Consider the following 22,661-nt stretch of genomic DNA (forward strand, 5'->3'; position numbering starts at 1 on the left):
CATCGGATTAGCGCGTGCGCGTCTTTGCTATTTTCCAATCACTGCGTGCCGACCGCCCCCCTCCCCGCCCCACCACTTATCTAGCATCTCTCTCTCTCTCTCTCTCTCTCTCTCTCTCTCTCTCTCTCTCTCTCTCTCTTCATCTCTGACTCCCCCTCCTTCTGTCTATCTATCTGCAGTTGCCTGTCTCATTCCCTTCCTTCCTACATAGGCCTACACACTTGTTCTCTTTGCTTTTTCTTTCCTCATTTCTCTCTCTCTCTCTCTCTCTCTCTCTCTCTCTCTCTCTCTCTCTCTCTTTTCTCTCTCACTCACCCACCCAAACACCAAACATACAGTAGCATCTTCTTAGCATCTTACAGGTGAACCTAAAGAGCAGCAGCAGCACCAAAAGGCATGTAAGATAAGCACACGAATGTGCAGTCCACACTATTGATGTCATTTACGAGTCAACATTATCACCATCACCATCACTTAAGCACTAGACTGCCTTGTTAAACTATTAGGTGTAGAGATAAAACCTCTCTAGGATGTGTAAATGCCTCCTTGAGTTATGTAAAATCTAAAAGTATGCAGTGGGATTAACTAAAACTGGAGATGAGAGTCAACAAAGATGGACTAGGCATAATGATTAAAAATTTCATGTTAAGTACAGCATCCTTAATATCATGGCAGATGTAAAAGGCACCATGAGGAGAGGGTGCAACAATGCAGAAAGTGTGCCAAATGAGCGCCACTGGGATACAAACCAACAGGGACACACAGACATGACAGGTGTTTTAAAAAGAGTACTCCAGTGATTCACCATTGTACTTCCAAGTTTTGGAACTTGTTAGAGACAGATTTAAAGAAGAATGGTCAAAATGTAGGGCAGAGGGCTCAATATTCTGAATTTTAGTGCTTGACTAAGCTCCACAAAGGCGGGATCATATACTTTCCACAATATAACTCAATAGCATATTTCATCAGACCCAGCCTTACACTTGCGTTCCCGATCCAATCTCCCCCCTTACGCACTCACATACAATTAAGTCTGCAAGAGTTCAAGAAATTGGTAAGTGCTCGAGGGCTCTCTGGTTGACTCTTTAAAGCTTTCGTGCACTTTCTACAACTCTGCAGACTTCATTTAAGAGAATAATCCTCAATGAATACGGTTGTGACGTAAAACAGCAATGACAGTGGAACAGTGCACCGGGGGGGGGGGGGGGAGAAGAGATCAAGATGACATTTCCTTTTATTTATAAAGCTTTGTTAAAGCGGCAATAATCAATATTTTTTATAATAACAATGTATCTAGGAGGCTGTTTTCACATTCATGTGTGGAAGAGTAAAGTTTAGGACGTGAACCGAATATGCAACTTGCACAACTACAGTGTGGCTTCCAGTGCGCATTGACTGAGAATGGACTTTTCAGTGAAATAGGAGACATCATGAGTCCAGCAGTGAAACTTTTGAAGTGAAAAAATATTTGCAGTTTCACAGATTTTGGATTTTTCAACGAGGGAAGGACTAGATGTCATTTTAAGAATTTTCTAACTAGCTAATTGCCTTTTTTTTTCTTTGTTGAAAAACCATATCATACAGAAATTGTATGTGTCTTAACCATGTCTGGAGGGGATCATTAAGATCAGTCAAAAAGTGCAAGAAATTCTTATGTCACAGACCAAAATTATATTTTATTTATATATTATACTACGTTAATACAGACATACTGCACTTTGAATAGTTATTGTGTCTGATATGTTTTTCCTAATTACCTAGTTAATACATCTTAAGAATCCATATGAAAATACTTCTCATTTCAAGTTTAAATGCTATTCTCAGTGTTTGTGCACTGGAGGCTTCAAGTTTCCACATCACACTTATGCAAGTTGCATACTGGACCACAACTGGTTCCAAATTAGTTGTGATGTCACAAATCATGCTCGTAGATACATGCCTTAAAATCGAATTCAAGGTGAGCACAGAGAAACTTTCCTCTTCAACACATGGATATGAAAACTGTGCACATACGTCAGTCTGCACAGTGAAACTGAAGGAATAAGGAATAAGAAGAAAAACACATTTTTTGAGTGGAGGAGAACTTTAATATCACAGTGATGCATCTTGATCAATGCACTGGACCTTTGACAAATGTAATGGACAAACAGAAAGGTGAAAGATTAAATGGACAAAACACGATCCTACACACCAACTTAAAAAACGCTTTTTAAATCATTTTGATTTTTACAGAGACTTGACAATTTTTCTTTATGAGGAGTTTTCTATATTTTGTATGTTTAAAGTTTGTCATTAGTCATCACATTTCTCCTCAACTTGTGCTCCTGCTCATCCTCCTTTGTTTTCACACTCTTCCTCTTGTTCCTTTTATTTTTCTTCTCTCTTTCACACTTCTTCTCTTTTCTTTATTCATTGCTTTCTACTTCTTTTTTTATTTTTCTGCCTGTCCCTTTCTTGTTCTGTATCATTGTTTCTCTCGTCCTATCTTCCTATTTCTTTCTTACTGTCTGTCTTCCTTTTTCCTTCCCCCCCCCTTGTCATTTCTGCAGTTTTCCTCCCTGTCTCTCTTCTGCTGTTCCTCTCTCCCAGGGGTTTCCTTCAGCCTCTAATACAAGCTGACGGTGAATGACAGGCCAAAAGGACTTCTCTCGGATGCAGGACGCAGGGGACAAGCCACATCTACTCTCTCTCTCTCTCTCTCTCTCTCTCTCTCTCTCTCTCTCTCTCTCTCACTCTCTCTCTCATATATATAGATTCTGTCGCACACTCAAATCTCCATTTTCCTCTCCCTTTCTCAAGACCACATTGCTCTTTTGCCAACCACAGTGTGTGTGTTTGTGTGTGTGTGTGTGTGTGTGTGTGTGTGTGTGTGTGTGTGTGTGTGTGTGTGTGTGTGTGTGTCAGTGTGTATGTAAGCTGTCTGAGGTTGTCACAGTCACACAGGAGGAAAAGAGCTCATTGTTTCTCAGGGTGACACTGGCCTGACTGCAGTTTAACTAGACTGACAGGAGCAAGCTGCCACCACACACCTACTTTGTCTATGTGTGTCAGTATGTGTTGGTGTGTGTGTGTGTGTGTGTGTATGTCTGTGAGTATATGTGTGCGTCTGAGTGTGTGTGTTGGTTTTCGCTCAGCAGAGATTAAAGAGCGATCATGGATATCATATTCATCGCCTGTGGACCACAAGGCCTGTGTTCTTTTCCCTCTGCCTGTCTGTCCACCTGCCAGCCTAATTGCCTGTCTGTCTCTCTGCTCTGCCTGCTGGCGGATGATGCTCTCTAGCCTCAGACTGTGAGGCTGCGCAGTGCCGCCATGACATTTAGGAAGTGAGATCACCAAAGTTCAGTTTGGAGGGGGGGGGGGGAGCGTAAAGAAGGACAACCAGAAAATAATCAAAAGCTAACATAGGGACACATTCCTCTAATCGTAATTATGAGCCAGTGTAATGTGAAGAAAATATGGCTCTACTCAGTTGGCATATTGTCTGGAATGAGTCCTATTGTCGTCACTGGACTAATGTGCTGTTTTGAAGCTAATTAAGTGTGGAAGCTGAAAGGAACAAGTATCCCTTTTCTATTTGTGGGCCTATTTTAGTTTACTGAGATACATGATATGATATTACATTTCTTCTACCTCCATAGTGTTGACTAAGCCGTGATGTTTGGGGCTATTATTTCTATAAGATGGGAAAACAGGTTTATGTGAATAATTTCCTTCATCAAATTAGTGTTGATAGTATAAGACAGATGAGCCAATCAGCAGGAGAATCGGCTTATTCTATGTGTTGCCTTCGATGTATTTAATCTACATGACCCTGAGTATCATTACCCATGAGCTCAAGGCACAAAGGAGGTCCCATAACAAAATCACAGAGAGGGCTGCCTCACTTTAAAATGTACGGCTTGAAGCTACTCAAAATGTGGAATTGTTGAAGAAACATAGCTCTAAACCGCTGCACTCTTGCCAGTGAAACACAAAAAAAATTAAACTGACAGAAGAAGCAGCCTGAGGAAGCAAAGTGGCAGAGCCTTTGGGAGGACCAGAGTTTTTCAGCTGGGTGTTTACTTGTTCAAAAGAGCTGAAGGGGCTCATGACCAACACAAGGCCGAAGTTAGAAATAACCAAATTTATGTCAAAATCTGCTAAGAAAGCTTTTTTTTTCAGCTTTGTAGTTATTCTTTACTCGGGCTGATAATTTTACAACAATTTTGAACAATTTTCTAAATATACAGAGTCTGAAATCATACAAATATAATTATATCGCGCCTCCCACTGTGAGTTTCCTTTCAAAGATTACTAAACAAGCCTGCCTGCAGCTCTTCCAGTGTCTGGCAAGTCACATTGTCCCCACCTACTCACTTACAATAAAGAACTGAGCAAGTTGTGTCTTCCTATACACTGAGACTGATGTCTTCTGTAAATAGGCTGCTGTGAGCCACAGGAAGGCTTCCAGTGATCAGGACAGCCGGTTTGTTCTGGAAAAGCCCTCAAATGCTGTTGTTTTTTTCTTTGGGGGACCAGAACTTTTTTTTTAATCCATACACAGAATTGTGTTTAAAATGATACCAGGAGCAACCATGGCTTTTTTCTTTTTTTTTTTTACTGCAGGAACGACGCTGTACACAAGTTGTAGCAGCTACAAGTTTTGTGTTTGACCAATCAGTGTTCAGCACTGTAAACTTTGCTCAATAGCTCTCGGGCCATTGGAAAGTATTACCCCCAGAACAGGGACTTTTTTGGCACCAAGAACTTTGGCTGAAATGTAGTTTCTGGTTTCAGTACTCAAAACACGGGTAATGTTCTTGAGTGCCTGTAAGGGTTCCTGAGCCCCTGGAAAGGTTCTTGCTTGTAAATAGGTTAGCAGTAATTTCTTATTGCATTTCCTGGGGCTCTGTTGTGAAATGGATACTGCCCATTAAAAATAAAAATATCAAAATTATTGAGTGACCTGTGTAACCTGAAAACTGTGTGCATAAATCATTAATTTGAGTGCACAAATACATTTTGCACAGTGTTTTTTTTTTCTCTGTGGCACCTACTTGGTTCCTTACAACTGTGGAGTTTTAAGTTTATTCTTAATATTCACATTTTGTGGCTTGGTAATAGAAACTGACTGAAAGTGGCACATCAAAATGTATTTGCACGTGTTTGCTATGTGGGAATTGCCAAAAGCTTGATGTAGCTCTCATTCATTTACTGGACAGTATGTTTACAACATTAATTCACTCTTGTCTGATGATGAGTCATGAATGACTACAAAACATGCCACATTTCCTTTGCGGAGCAGTTTATTCTCCAGCGGAGAAGAGTTCTAAAAGATTGGATTGTGTAAAACAGCTGAAATGATTCCTCCTTTTTGGACTATCCAGAGGTGGTTTTCACAAAAGGCATTTTGACATGTCACAGTAGGAAAAGCAAGGCGTAAATAATAAAATGGATGATGGCTGTGTTCCATTTAGCAGCTTCAGTTTACAGGGTCCTGGTATTGTGCGCGCTGTCTCACTGTCACACTGTCATGGCTAACTGAGACACTTGAATAGAACAGAGCCATTGTTAATGTTATTAGTAACACCTGTGCTTCTCCTGCTATGACAAGTCAAAATGTCTGCTGTTCTAATTCCCTCAAAGGTCAGCGCTGACAAGATGGTTCGAAATTTGTTAGGTTGGCAGTGTGAGTTTGCGTGTCTAAAGTTCAGCAAACTTGAACTCTACATGAAAGCTCTGCATAGATTTACTTTGCCTGAGTGGCAAGAATCCAATAATCACAGCAATTCTATTGAAATAAATTGATTTCAGTCCAAAGTTGAAGCTTATAATAGTCCTTAAGCCATTAAAGACATTCAACAATCACAATGGGTAATCAGTCATTGGTTGCCAGAAAAACAATGATGTCAAAAATTACAAATGATCTTGTTTGGTTGACCATTTACTATTTAAATTTTAATGTGTTTCTTCAACCCAAATGTTATCTTAATTGATCTACTGTATTGATTTCGATCAGCATCATTGTTGAAGATGACAAGATCTCATAAAACTTTTTTATGTATCATCACTTTTATTTCAAAAATGCAACATATCATAACAGAGAGTATATCTGTCTCGACCAAATATATTCAACGTGTTAAGATTGGTAAAAGGACTTTAATTTCCCACTTAAAGGTATAAAGTAAATTATAGACAAGGTGTGGAGAGAATGTGTGAATAGAACTTTATGCAACATACACAAACAGTTGCATCCATGTACAAAGACACACATACACATACACATACACAAACCCTGTGATTTTTCATCAGCTAAAAAGAACATCTAACTGGAGAAATCTCAGGTCCCACAGTTTCCTGCAAAACAACACGCCCACACACATGCTTGCTCACACACACACACACACACACACACACACTCGCACACACACTAAGCCCGCCCAGAGACAGAGGCAGTCCTCCAGAACGAAACATGCACACACACACACACACATTCAAACACCGAGCCAGGTAAACACAGAGGGATCAGGGTTAACCAGGCATCAGTGGGATGCGCTGTCTGGTGATCAGTGGCCTTCCTCCTGAGACCCTCTTGTACGTGTGCGTGTGCGTGTGTGTGTGTGTGTGTGTGTGTGTGTGTGTGTGGGTACATGTAAGCATTCATTGCATCATACCATTGCCTGAGGTAGGCTACAGAATTTTTTTTCACCACTATCTCCACTATCTAGAGAGATGGAAGGAGGAGGAAAAAAAGCTAATGCCCTCTGCTTTCTTTCTGCCCTCTTTTTGTTTCATTGGAGAGCTTGATCTCTGCTTTCCGCTTGCTTGTACATGTCATACATCTCTGAGAAATGGGGGTGACTAAACAAAAAGAGAAAAGCAAAGAGGGAGAGGAAGCAGTCGACCGCTGGGACATTACACAGCAAGCCTTTTAGGGGCCATCGACGGAGCAGGTGTGTAAGTAGTCGGCAAAATGGTGTCTGATCCTAATTATTCCATAAACCGATGCACCGAACTGGCTCTCAATCTCAGCGTGCTCTGCCTAATCAAAGGCGGGGCTGAGATAGCGGTGCGAGGCAGTGAGGGCAAAATCACAAATGTTACATTTCTAAATCTTTAAATTTTTAATGGAGTACACTGCAGCTGGATTATTCATGTCTTGAACTCAGGTAAGCTTAGCTTCTATCTAAATCAAGCCAGGCAGGAAACAAGTAAACCACTGGATAAAGCTACAGTATATATAGGGTGAGAGCACCAAACAAGCCACAGATATGTTTAGTTTTCATGTCATATGAAACCAAACAAAGTGTAGGAAATCTTGAACTCAAACAAGTCTACAATCAAATAAGAGATCATCAAGAATGCGATGACAGCTATATTGTAATTGGCAGTTCATTTATTAACTTGGAAACAGCAGTTGACAAATCAAGGTAATTGTTTTAATTGCTTTCAGTTTGCAGTTATGGACTGATGATGTTTCAAATAACTCTGAGGACCTTCTAGGACAACTCATTCATGTTGACTTAATGTTTTAGCTCAACAGTTCATTCTCGACCTTGAAAGCAACAGTTCTGGAGCTTTGAACTGCATCACATGGTAGTCTTCATGTGCTCAGAATAATGGAAAACGTGACATTCAACTTTTAATTTAGACCAATTCGTCAACTACGGTTTAAGTGATCTTACAAACACATTTCAAGCAAAAAAGCATAATAATACATTTTTGTCAACGTAGCTGTTTTAACCATAAATCTGTTGATTGATAAAAGGGTGAAGAGCTGAAAATGCAGCTGTATGTACAACCGCAATTCAGTTCAATGGATCCAGCGTTTGTATAGCCTGGTCAGATATAGTACAGTTCAAACATCTGATGGTTTACACTGAGTTCACCCATTCATCATGTCTTTCAAATTTTATTCTCAAAGTTGGCAGTGTCTTTTTTTCGATTATTTTATTACATTCCAAGGTAGATGCACAAGAGTTAACTTAAATATACCACGTAAACATATGTTGAAAGATTGTTTTCCATCATGATCATAAAAAGGAAATTTTAAAAAGCATTTCAGAGCATGTACAAAAATATTTTCTCCACAGTAATACACTGCTCCTCTAAAATGATTTTTGTTGACACATACATATATTATAAGTCTAAATATATTATAACATAATATGACATGTATAATCTCACACCTGCTGCTGACCTCCTTTCAAAACCCTGTGCAGTATCATTGCTTTTTCCAGTTTTTATTGACGTATCAGTATAATGTTCTGATGCATCAGGCTGCCCCCAAGTATAATGGCTTATTTAATATACAGTTGTCCTGGCATAAGTTTAATTAACATACGCTCTGGCTATTTATAGGCATATTTTTGAAGAGGAGATGCCATTAACTGAATTATCTTCTGTCACCGCATCTAGCACTTCTGTTGAAATAATCAAATCAGATATGTAAAGTGTAGCCTGTAATCTAATTTCCTAAACCTGATTACATTTTGTTGACAGGACATTGGTAGGTCTGATGTTTGCTGGGCATGACAGTCTGGTCCTCTGCAAGGTTGTCATTTCCTGTATTAAATAGTCCTGTATTTGCTGAGTAATTTGTGGGGTTGGAAGACTACAAACGCCTGCGTCTCAAACTGTGGGTGTGGAGTTTGAAAGACAAACAGGAAGGGTGTAATGAAAGATATAATGATATGTAAGATCCAGTGTTTTGGAACTTGACCCATACTAGAGACACAGGCCACATTTACACATGTGATCTGTATCTAGATACAATTTCTGGATAATAATATCTGATCCATGGGACTTTACACCTGGTATTAAAATGTGTCGTTTTCTCAGTTGTGCCAGTATTATGATCGGATTGCAATATGCAAATTAGCGTGGCAGACTTGGTCACTTAATGCATGGGAAGACTTCAAGCTACTACTTGTAGCTTTTACGGAGCTCGCATTAGCTTGCAGGAAGAGGCAGGATCAGGTGACCTTTCAACTTGCTTATTTTTCTTATGAATGTGGTCATGCTGTACAGATTGCGTTTACCCCTGGCTGAGATCTGATCACAATGCGAGCCTCCAAATCTGGTCTGGCCAATCCGATCGCATCCAATCACAATGCGTTCTGAGGGCATTTACACCTGCATTAACATGTGTTTTCCATCATCCAGATAACGTATCCAGAGATACATATGGATACAGATTTATGGAAGTGTCAAACTAAAGTTTGGGGATACCCCTTTAAAAGCTCATTATTTTAGAATTAAACCTCCTTGTATTTTGTGTGTTATTTTGGGTTCTATGTGGTCACATCAAATGAATGTACAGTTAAGTATCCTTGGTAAGTTATTTTCCTACTTTTGTGCCGTTGCCATAAACAGACTACTGAAATATTTGCTGTCTATTTCATATTTGATGAAGTCAGGACTTATAAACACATATACTGTGTGTATACCAATATGTAAATATGGCCCCAAAATGCTAAACTACAAAAACACAATTGTTGGAAAGCATATTTCAAACACTCAAGTAACATTGTCACAGCGCTAGCCTGTGCTCTCTAGAGAGTAGGTTGCAATCAGGCCAAACATACGCTACATTGTCAATTTCTTTGGTTTATTCCATCAAGCCGGCACTATGGAGTTTGCTCTAAGTGTGTAGTTAGGCTAATTTACCATTGCATCACTCTCATTTGCATTGTAGTCAGATCTTTATGCTACATTTACTTAATGTTTGTTTTAGTCCATGTGCTCCATTTCATATCACCTGTTGGTCAAGAATCCAAACCACCAAACAGGAAGTGGGAGGCTCCGAAGGGCTTTATAGTATAGGGGGAACTCTGACTGTAGCAGGTGGGTTGGAGGAGGATTATTCACTGTTTTGAGGATTAGTCTTTCAAAGTACCCCAAACAATAAGTTTGTCAATGTGTCATATGTTTGGACACTTAGAATAACATGTAGACATTATCCATGTTGATTTAATTAGAAAGGTTATTTAGATTACTTAATCGATTGCAATCTGACTTTGGTTTGTCTGGAGAGGAAGGGTTCTCTGTATATAAATGGCAGGGATAGAAGCTCCTCGGGGTGATTTTGAAGTTTGCAAAGTTCAGGTGCAGACGTGCTACAAGCAGCATGTGCTAGCAGCCCCTAGCCATGGGTCTGGCTTAGGTTTCCTTTTAGTTCACTGATGAGTTTCCTTATTTTGTTTCGACACATTTTTATTGTTTTTGTTGTTGTTTTTTTCATTTTTATACATCTGTTTTTTCCACCACCTCATACCAAAACCAGCTTGAACTGCTTTTGTTTATCTGGTGTCTTCTAGAAATAAACATACCCTGGGTTAAGATTATTTCTGCCTCTACATGTCCTTCCTTCACCACTCAGTCAATCCATACAAACATGATCATTTCTTTTTTATGAAAGTACACAACATGCTACTGTATGACTGCCATTTTTAGAACCAGTGTTGATTTGATCAGAAAAGCTTTGAGTGTCTGTTCACATTCTGTGAAGTACTATAGCATAGCACTCACAAAATGAACACACTGTTTTTGCTTGCTGTTTAATTTAAATTAATTCCAAATGGAAATTGAAGGTAAAAGGTGCTTACGAGATCAAATCTCGTAGAAGGGAAGACATTTCGCAGGGTTTATTTTTATAAACACTAACGGTGGTACTAATAAAAAAAATCACATGGCTCATTTTGTATTATTAATGTCATTTTGACTATTTAAATTGAAATACAAGAGCATAGGGTATTTTAAAGAAACTGCACAACTATGGTTAGTTAGTTAGTAATATAAAGGGCTTGTAGAAATGCTGCTAGAAAAAGGATGACAAAAATCATCAAACTGGTCTTTTCTTGTCATACAAGGTGCAGTTAATGTATGAATGAAAAATGTTTCTTATTTGTCATGCTGTAGATGTTCTCCTTCCCACTGCAGAGAGAGCACTCTGCAGAAACAAGCAACAAACTCTCTGCGAAATCTGCCATTAATATTACATGATATCCATCTACTATCAACGACAAAGTAAACCCACTCAGGAGCAGGCATGCTTAATATCTGAGACTGTGCCTTGAGTGAATATGTTTTCACTCTATGTTTAGACAGTAAATGAAAAGTCTAACCCGAGTTGCAAAGTCTTGATTTGATCTGGGAAGGAAAATCTGATAATAGAAACATGTTTTTGACTTTTAGATGTAGAGAGGGCGTCATTAATACAGAAGTTAGAGAAGGAGTGGTAGCCAGTTCATCCTCCTTTATAGTTACATACAGCATTATCCATTGTATATAGCAAGTTCCCCATTCTGCATCTATCCTTACATGTCCGCAATTTAGAAATATGTGTTGCATTACATTTATAAGGGAAACAACGGGGCTTCAAGGAGCCTCACCTCAAACATCCGGACAGGTCTGTCAGTCTTTATTCCTGAGGATGAGTTTAGTGTAGCTGTTGTCTCTCCAAGCAGCACATTTTGTGCTCAGGACATGACTCATGTTGTGGTGCTCCTCAAAGCGCTGGAAGTAAAACGTGGCTCAACATCTTTCACACTGCGTATTACATCGGTGTCAGACAGAGGAAAAAAATAAGCAATGCTTAGATGGAATTAATCAGCTTCTCACACTCTCACAGTTATTGTTAGTAATTTTGAATAATCTGATAATAATCTCATTCTGGATGGGTCGGTTATTCACTCAAAAACAAAGAGATCTCTTGTCCATTTTTTAAAACTTTTTTTCAGATAAACCACATTATTTCATGATAAACATACATACATATATGTATATATATATATATATATATAGAGAGAGAGAGAGAGAGAGAGAGAGAGAGAGAGGAGGAGATTCTGAAGTTTATATTCAATTGTATTTGGAATGCTATTTATCTATATAATAAAAAAATTAAAATTGGAAATTTAAAAAATACTGCACTTTTTTTCATTTACTTCCATTAGATAACACAGCAGAGGTAGTGATGAGATTATTGGATCTCATTTGCTGTGTTAGAGAAATGTCAGAGGAGGAAGTCTGATGTTGTCCTTTCTCTTTTTCTCTCATTCACACTCATCCCCCCCAGTGCATACAACAACTCAATTTCCCTCAGTTCCCTTGGTGCGACCCCTCTCTGTGTCACATTACTGTAATGGACTGAAATAACCTGATAGTAGTAGTGGAGAATCAAAAGGAACGTTCACCTTGAATCTCCTCTCTCACGCCTATCTGATTAGCTGTCATCGCCCCTCTTTCTTACAGTGTGTTTCTCTTTTCATGTCCCTCAGACCTCCCTTCTAAATCTCTCTCAATCTGTCTTTTAAATTTTTAATATATTATTACTTTCTCCCAGTGTCACTCTATTCACAAGTCCCAATCTCTTTTCCAACAATCTGAATAAATAGAGTGTTACCACATGTCAGTCTGTCTGTATGTACCACAGATTGTACATACAGTACATGAGATATGAGGGAGTTTATAGAGACCAGGAGGAAGAAAATGAATAAAAAACAGGTGGGGAAGGGGAAGAGGTAGGATAATAATTTAGAGTGCTCTCAGCAGATATCTTTTGTGGGGCTTTTATTTTTATGGCCTGACGCACATGGCTCTCCAGTGTTGTGTGTGCATATGTGTGTGTGTGTGTATGTGTATGGGTATATGCTGTATATGACTCTAGTGTACACACTCAGCCTTGTGAACAATAATAAACCTCCATAAACTAACAACTAACAAATTAAACCTTCACCCAGTACAGACCCCTTTGGCCTTTACTATTAACACACACACACACACACACACACACACACACACACACACACACTAATGGTAACATAAATGCCCATTCAGTCAGGGTACACTGAGTATGCCATCCACACAAAAAGTAACTGAAAGCTGGGAACATGCATACATTTGAATGTACACACACACTCACACACACATACTATGTAACACCTGAGCACTACTGATTTACACAGGCCTTAGGCAAGGTGTGTGTTCTTTATATTGCATACACAAGTATGTGTAAAACATATCTTGTTAGATTCAGATGTGTGTGTGTGTGCAACAATGTGACTGTGATATTTGTCCCCGATATTGAGTAGTATATTTTGCGTAGATTCTAGTTTTCTGTGTGTGTGTGTGTGTGTGTGTGTGTGTGTGTGTATGTGTGCATGTGGTCTGTGTAAGGTGTATGTAATAAAGGTTTTCATTTGGTTATGGGGCTTCAGAAGGGCCGTCCAGAGAAGCCTTAGATTGGATCTGCTGTGTGTCCGAGGAGAATGGGAAATAACATCAACCGTCAAGAGAGAAAAGGTGAAAAATAACCTGTCATCACTTCTCTCCCTTTCTCTCGCTCTCTCTAATTTTTTTCTTCTTCCTGCTGTCCTCCCTCTCACCTTTCCCTCGCTCGCTCTTCCTTGCACATCTCGAACTCACTGGCTTATAGCTTTTCTGTCTTGTTTTGACTCTCTCCTGTTCCCTCTGCTTGTTGCACAGTGATCTGCCTCTCTCTGCCTCTTCTATACGGAGGCTTATTAATGACAAAACTTAAGAAGCATGAACTAATCAAATTCGATCTGTAATCAAGCTACATATTAAGATTTGAGCTGCACAGAGGGATACATTTGTCAGTTTAACTAAACTAGTTTTAAGTTCTGATTTTTGATTGGCCAAAATTTCTGATGCACAGGCCTCAAGATGACACATATTAATGCATGGCCATTAAAGAGTAAGTACAGATCAGATTCTGCTGTAACCCTCCCTGCAAATGTGAAAACACAACAAAGCACAAAGCCACCTCATAGCTGCATAGTGTGTGTGACCATGCGGGTGATGTGGGGATGTGAGGACACCAATGATAAGCAGATAGCTTGTATAAATATCGGTATCTGGACTAGCAGCTCCACTACAAGAAACTTCTCCCAGCGTATGTTTGTGTATGTGTCTTTGGAAAGTACCCGTACATAGTTGTAGCCCTGTGTTACTGTTTATCAACCCTAAATATCCAGTGAAGCTCTGAATATAGCATAATTATTGGAGGGCCCATGTGTTGTGTTTACTGCCAGAGAGGAAAAATAAAGCTCTCTATCATGTACAACGTCAACTCATCGTCGGCTTGCTAACGTTACCTATACATTACGATTCCATCATGGCCATTTTCAGTTTAGCTTGCTGCTAAAATATTTTGGTATTGGCTACCATGACAACTGTCATAGTCTATGTGGAGGAAGAGTGAAAAGGAGTGGTCCTGCCAGTGATACCCCTTTTGTACTTGCAGCAACTGCTACCACATTTAGGGGGGACAATAAACAAAATATACCCTAGAGTCTCAGCAATTACATCATGATTGAGGAGGTTCCACAATATTTGGCTTAACTGAAATTTTGGCTTTTAACTTTTCAACTCAAAGTAATTGTATAAGAAGCTAGTTTTTAGCAGAAAAGATGATTTTTGTCCACACACAGTGCTGTCTGTTGGTAGGAAACACTATACTAACAGCCATCTCCCATGTCCAAGTAGTTTTTCTCTTGAGGACAGTTTCGCCATGTACTGTTATTGTAATAAAGAAACGTTACCTGTTAGCCTGCCTACTAAAATATTTTGTGTTTAATTATTCTTTAAAAATACAGATTAAAAAAAAAACAAACTGCTCAACTCTAGTTACAAAATCTTAAAAATCCATCTAAAATGCTCCAAAAGTTTGATTTGCAGACTGTTCAAATATCTTTTGAGCTTGCTCAATAGTTTTGTTATAAGTGAACTTATATACATTTTTTCTCTTTTGCCCTCTGTTTTCCTCTCCTTTTATTTTTACTCTCTCACTTAACAGTCTGTCAAAGCAATTTTTTGGAGAAAGTGTGCAGCAAAACTCGGCAAATCAGAGCATGCGTGTATAAAAATTAACAAAACTGTTATAAAGCATGAAAAGTAATGATTCAAGGTGAAAAGTTGAAGCATAGAAGGTCTTGTGTCTGTTAGCATGGCAGTTGGAAGGCAGAGGAAAGATGGGACTTGCGAGAGTGTGAGAGTAAGAGCAAGGGTGATAAATTGAAAAAAAACGTGGGAGAGGTGAGAAACACCAAGATATATATAGCTGTAAGGCAGGTGCAGCTTTGATAAAGAGTGATCACATTATATAGTGGGGGAATTGTTTCCTGATTCCAAAGAAGAAAGCCAGCTGTGTCTGTGCAGAATATCAAGCTGCACGTGACACGTGTGACATGAAGACCTTCGACTGATTGATCGATGGATTGATTAGTTGATAGATTCAACTCCAGTGAACAAACACGAGTCTTACAAAGACAGCTACAAAACATCATTTACCATAGAAAAAAAGCTTTTTGTTCACTCTCAGCTACTCCGACTAGTTTTGCTCATGATGTGAATTTTCTAGTAGTCCTAGAAGATGTGTGAAGTGGGCAGGCACTGAGAAAACTGGTAGAGCAAAAATAGACCGACTCCTTCGCCATAAGCTATTTAAATAGATTTGAATGGGAGGTGTAAAGTGGGCAATCAGTGAAAACACTGTTGTGTTCACCAGAAGAAGCCAGACATGTTGGAGAACATTTTGTATGCACACCCTGAAGAAAAACATGTCACTGTGGCCAACACCAAGAAGTGGTTGCTCATTTTCCTAAGAGGAGTGTGAATATGCCCCAAAGACAGCAGGTGACGTCTTCATTTCTGACAAGGTGAGTAGGACACAAGACTGTTTTGCATCTCTGTTTATCTAAATGAAAATCTTGCCAGGTCACAGTGTCATTTCTGTATGTGTTTGTTGGTTTGTGTGTGTGTGTGTGTGTGTGTGTGGAGAGAAGGTTCCTTACATTCATTTTTTGATTGTATGTGTGTGCCTGTTTTAATGTTTGTTTGCACCTGTGTGCAAATATCACAAAAGCGTGAGGTGCTGTGTTGACTCTAGAGATCGATGGTTGATCTCTGCGGAAGAGGAAAAGGCCAATCTTCTACTGTAATAACACTGGCACACTACACCTGTGTGTGCGGGTGTGTGTACAAAAAAAAAAAGTAATATAAAACATAGGCTACACCTACAAAACATGATAACTGCGGCTCTCATCTGACAGTGACCATAGACAGATGATGAGACCACCATCATTCTTGATTCCTGGTCTACATCGTCTCTCACATTATACAGGTATCATATGTTGGAACCTGGAGAGTTTTGTCCTTCACCTAGCGTGTCCCTGCTACATTATGCAACTGTCAAGGACAAAAAAAATCACATTCCAAAAGCAAATGAAGGCAAGGTGTGGATGTTTTCTTTCTCACTGATGTAGTTGGAAATTCATTTGTAAATTATTTACTGCTATTCGATAGATTTTAAAGACCAGGGGGTTATGAAACACACCATGTAGAGATACAACTGAAATGAGAAAAGTCAGAGAAGCAACAATACTGGAGGCAGCAGCAGTATAGCGCATGACAACTGTGGCTTTCCAGAAACCTTGCACTATGTTTGATAACTAGAGTATATGTTAAATTTATGTGGTAGGTCTTGAGAGGTTTTTTTAATCGTGTCACTCAAGTGAAAATAGGGCAGATGCAGCTATGTGACAGGTTATTAACTCATTTAGACCAAAACTACAGCCAATCACATAACTGGTTCTGGAATGTTTGTCTTGACAGTTAAAATGTTGAAATCAAAATATAAGATAAATACAAAATGAATGTAATATTCTCTGTTATTGTTATTTTTACACTTTGGGTCTGAAAACTGTTGGAGGTACACCTGTACATAGATTTGGCAGAAATATATACATCAGTTAATTGCAAAGTAAAATTATTTTTGTCTCTTTTTTACATTAGAATAATTCTGATTAGTGGGGCTAAAACATTCAAACAGTCTAAAGTAAGTAGAAAAATATTCCATCTTAAACAACTGCAGCTATCTCTACCTAGAAGGTAAAGCAGTGCACAGAGTGGCTCAGCACACTAATTAACACTCCCAGCGTGTGTGTGTGTGTGTGTGTGTCTGAGTTTCAGTCTGTCATAGTGTTAAATACACCTGATTGGATTGTGAAGATGAAAACTTGAGTTTGCTTCTCATGTCCTCAATTAATTGAAATATATGCAGAGAGAAGAGTAAGACTGGCCCCTTCACTTCATCCACACATTAAAGGTTCTATATGTAAGAATCAGAAATTTCCTCTCATTAGTGACACCGGTGGACGTTAAATGAGCTGCAATCAGCATCTTGTTGTTCCTGATGCTTGCACTCCACTAGTGTGAGCGAGCAGCGATGCACGACTATTGCAGGAGATGTCTTTTTCCTCACTTACACTTCTCATAATAACACAAAAGATAACACAAAGCGTCTCTCACATCCAGTCAGTCAGCCCCCCTGCTTTATGTGCGTACACTCGCTCACACACACACAGAGCAAACACACAAAGGCTCCTGCTGTACTTTGGCCGCTGGCCGGTAGTGATGCACGGGTCAGGTTTTTTCATACCCGCACCCACCCAACCCAATCCACTAGATGTGCAGAGAGCCCAGTATTTGTATTTGTATCTATATTTGTTGAGGCAGCAAAATTATTTCTATTTGCATTTGTATTCAAATAAAAGTGGAAATAGGTGTAAAAAATGTTTTTCTTTTTATTATGCCTCTAATTTTAGGATATTAAAGTGTTAAAGTAAGTGTTGATGAATAAACTTATGAAGGAGGTCTCTACACTGGGTCTTGAACTTGAATCTCAACTCGACAACTGCATTGACTACTGAACTGAAACCTAATGCATCACAAATGTACAAACAGACCTCTACTTATTTATTATTTATACATCCATAACACAGAGACAGTGTGTAACATGTGCGGAAGAACTTCAAAGGCAATTCTTGCTTTACACTTTTCATTTATTGCCTATTTTTTACAACTTAACTTTGTGGAAAGGAGAAGGGGAACAACAGGTCATGGGGAGTCTCTTGAGAGCACCTTGCTTGTGTCAGTAGCTCAGTTTTATCTCTGGGGAGCACCCCCAACTCTGGGAGTGATGTCCAAATAAGGAAATGTGCGTCATGTAGCAGGTGGATGTGACTCCCCTTGTTGAGACCTGCTGATAACAGCGGAGCAGAGGAGAGAGACTGAGATCGCGATGTAACCAACCTGTCTGCTGGTATTTGACATGTTTTTTTTCTTCCTGGAAACAAATCATTTTAAAAATATTTGTACAAAATAAATATTTGCAAAAAACCCAATATTTGTGCTATTGTGCTTGGGTGGTGTGGATTGTAGGTGTGTTGCAGAATCCAAATATGTCATTCGGCAACACACCTACAATCCACACCACCCAACCCCCAAAATGTATGTTAATCAACCACCCAGTGAACAGTAAACAGTGAAAATGTTTAGCTCAAAAACACTGTAAATGACCACAACCACAACCAGTTTTGACCTTTGGTAAATTTGTTTTCCCTGCAGCTGATAATACATGTCAGGTTTTGAGTGAAACTGAGTAAATGTTGCTGCAGAGCACAGTATTGCTCACAATGGCTAAGTGAAACCAGGTGTTTCCATGACATGAGCATATCCGACAAGTTTCATGAGATAGAGTCTACTGGTCAGATTTCTATTACTGGACAAGTATTTAGTTATGAAGGGCTCTGTTTTGACTGTGCAGCTGCACTTAGTGCTCTTAAAGCACTAAGTGATGTGTACAGGGACAATGATGGCTTATCCAAGAGTACCTGCTGTTTTAGTTCTGTTCTGTATGTGCAGCACAGTACAGAATGTTTGGATGAAATGAAATATAAATGGCAGGGGCGTGGTGATCAGTCTTTCTTCTCTCAGCCAGTCACAGTCAGTGTTGGAAAGTTACTAAGAATATTTACTCAAATGTTGTAGTTCAGTACAATTTTAAGATGCTTGTACATCACTTAAGTTTTTTTCAGAGCAAAATACTGTACTACATTTATTTGGCAGCTTTACTTACTGTTCCAGTTACTTGAATGCAGGAGATTTATGTATAGTATATTTTCTATTAAGGTATATTTGCATTACGGTATTACTTATGTAAAGGATCTGAGTACTTCTTCCACTGCTGGTCATATTGTTGGTCTCACACTTCCCTTCAAACAGATTTGTCAATCACAGTGGCGCATGACTCACTGAATGAGAGAAAATCCAGACCATCTCCTCCAAGTAGGAAAACAATCATTTGTACAGGAGGTTCAGAGAGACAACACACAAACATCAGGTCACATCACGAGATGTATTTTTGGTTCAAAACAATAACTGTCTATGTGCAGATATGACTCAGTGGAAAGCTACAAAGAAATGACTATAAAAGTAAGAAAAAAAGTAATATTCTGCTGGTTGTCTGTTGTTCTGAAGTGATTAACAGGGTTGCCTTTATTTACATTTGTTAGTGTTAAAATGCTACAACTGAGTGAAGCAAATGTTTGTTTAACCCTTTTATATGATTGCATCAATTCACAAGCATCCATAAGAATCTTCAAGTTTAATCTTGATAGAGTTGTTAGCATCGTTCCCAAATGAATCATAGACCTTTTTCACAGCAGACTTTTTGACTTGTCACAGCAGGAAAAGCACAGGTGGAACTGATAACATTAAAGATGGTTCAGCTCCAACAGTTATTGCAATGCAATACAGCAATTAGTGATGTAAACAGCTACACATTGTGTTTGACAAAGTTCCCAAACAGCGAACCATTTAGATCATTGTGCATAATTTTCAAATTTGAGGCTGCAGATAGAAAACATATAACTCTCCTGCAGACTGGTGAAGTCATTTCCATTTTATATTGCACATTTAACTCACAAAGTTGCATTACAAGCAACCAATATTTTGGACCTTTTATCACAAGGAAGATGAAGAAGCAAAAGCAGGAAGAGAGGGTTGTTATTTTTGCTTGCAGGTAATTTGGGGATTTCTCCTCCACCACTGGAAAGAAGAAAAGTATGAAAGCACCTAAAAATGGAATGCAGAAAGAGACTGATAGAGGCCCTGTGTACACATTTTTCCTTCTTTTTTTTCAGGGTCACAGGGAAGCTGGACCTATCCCAATATAAAGTGGGTGGAAGGGAGGGAAATGAGCCAGAGAAGGTCACACTGCCATCACAGCGATAACACACAATAAACACATTGACATCTGTGAGCAAATTTAGAGGCTCCAGTCCAACTCACTTGTATGGATGTAAAATTATGGAGTAAGCTCACAAAAAAATGATATGACATGTAAAATCTACACAGAAAGCCGGTGCTGAAGATAAAACCCCATACCAGTAGTAACCACTGAGCTGCTGTGACAAATACTCAACTTGAAAACAGTGAAGGGAAGGGGGAGACAGAAGGAGTAGGGATGCTGGGACAGAGAACATGGGGAAGGGATGGGTAGAGCAGCTAAGAGCTAAGAATACAGAGGCTAGTGAAAAGCAGAGCTATTTAAAACACAGTGAAGAGAGGAGAGGACTGATTCAACTAGCACTTATACCTACAGGTCGCATACTGTTAATGGAAAAGATGGAGTGATGGATAGACGGAGGGAAAGATTGTGAGTGGAGGAGGAAATGGGTCAGGGGTCGAGAGAATGTAGAGAGATGGCTCCCAAAAATCAGAGCTGCATGAGGAAAGAGAAGGAAATACCTGGGTGGAGAGCAGAGTAAAAGACAGTCACAAACAGGACATTTAAACAAACAATAATTTGAATGTATTTGGATTGAAGCAATAATTGAAGAATTGCACAAAAATGTAAAATTGTAGTCATTATGGTCATAATCAGAGTAACCATGACTTAAATGGGCATTTCACCAATTTTAGACATTAAGATAAGTTTGCTTGGTTAATGGTTAGTACTACTCAGCCTCTGAAAACAGTTGTATGATGTTCTTTTGTCAAGTTTGAGAAAATAACCCTTGGCTGTTATCAGGCATTATTTCAGAATGGGCTTGGAGACTTCCTATTTTTAATAGAAAGCCTATGCTCTAAAGTAGTGGGTGAGTAGAGTTTGAAAGATTTTAGATTTCCTTTGCAATTAAGTTGCATTATTATACTTCAATAAGAGAGGAGTCATTTGTAATTTAGAGTTTTAACAAGGTAATTTACTTTTTTTGTTAAGTTGCCCTTAATATGTTGTACATTCAGAGCATAATAAAACAGTATCTTAGGATAGAACCGTCCCTCACAGACAAATAATGCAAACAAGCATGTAGCCTACCAAAGACAATCAAACTAAAGATTCATTTTTTGTGGTTAGGCTCTACTTTTTGCAGAATGTACCTATCACCCTTCTCACTGTCAAAAAGCAGCCTACATTATACACATGTCTTGGGTTTAGTTTGCAAGGTGGTGTACAGCATAACATGATCTGGCTAACAGAGCTCCTCTTTCTTGTGTTGGAAAAACTTAAAATTTGAAATTGGTTCAAATGCAGATAAAACATGTTGACAAAAGTAACAAAATGACTTCTGCAGCTTGCCCATACTCACTAATAACATCAAATTAGTAAAAACAGAGAGACAACCACTGATGTCACAAGATGTAATCAAAATGTTGCAGCCGTATTTCCATTTTCATTTTTACCAAAAACTGATCGAGAGGCAGTCCATTAGCAGGGTGAGTGCCGCATCCCGGTCACAGCCTCCCTTCCCTCTTCCCTGTGAAAAATCACCGATGTGATATGGCAGGAAGGCTGACAGCTGTGTAAAGCAGCACACACTTACACCTGTCCAGTCACATTACAAGTCTGATTATTCCCCCAAAATAAACAGCAGTGTCTACTGTAGAAGTCCTGCACTCACCTGCATCCACCCCGTGTCTGTAGTACAGATAATCCTTATAGACATACCCTTCACTGCATTTCCTATTTTCACTCTCTTGTCACATCTGTCTATTTTTAACAAACTGCAACACTGGGAGCAGCAAAGTATAGCCCACTGCTTTGCTCTGTTCGGCAGATGTAGCACTCCAAAAACAATGGAACCTTATTTCTTTACTTATGTGGCTGTTATTAAATGAATTTGAATTTACTTTAACATCAGCTTCTCCTTTAAGATTATATAAATATGAAACACTTCAGCTGCAGCGAAGGAGTGAATTGTAGCTGTAAAGTGACCTCAATCAAATTTTCATCTCATAATAACTCAGAAGGTCATTTACTGGTGTTTTGGTCTTATGCAGACCAAAATCAATACCTGTTGTCTGCCTGGCTCAGACCTTCCACTTTTATTCTCACAGTTTTTTCTTTGTACCCTCTCCTCTCTTTCCCCACACTTTCCCCCTCTCTATCTCACCTGTTTCCTTCTCTCTCCCCCATTGTCTTTTTGTACTTCACTGTATACAGGAGGAGGAGGTGAGAGGATCTCTACCTCTCTCTCTCCAGCCTATGTGTGTGGTGTGTGGTGGTGATGAAGGATTTTGGGGAGGGTGGGGGCGCCGGTACTGTAAAGGTCAAAGCTGACAGCCTTTTAGCAATGCTGCCAACGGCGCGCAGAAGAAAACACATAGACAGACAGGTGGATGTGGGGGGAGAAATGTGTGCAGAAACAGACATAAAGATTGAGGGAGATGGATGGCTGATGGGCGGAGGTATGGGGGGAGTGTTAGCTAAATAGCGGGCCAGATGGATGATGAATGGATAGATAGACGGGAATAAAGAGCAGACAGGATGGACAGACTGACGGGTTGATGGAGATGTTTGTTTCTATTTAATC

Source organism: Thunnus thynnus, chromosome 5 (assembly GCF_963924715.1).
Source record: "Thunnus thynnus chromosome 5, fThuThy2.1, whole genome shotgun sequence".
Classification (NCBI taxonomy): domain Eukaryota; kingdom Metazoa; phylum Chordata; class Actinopteri; order Scombriformes; family Scombridae; genus Thunnus; species Thunnus thynnus.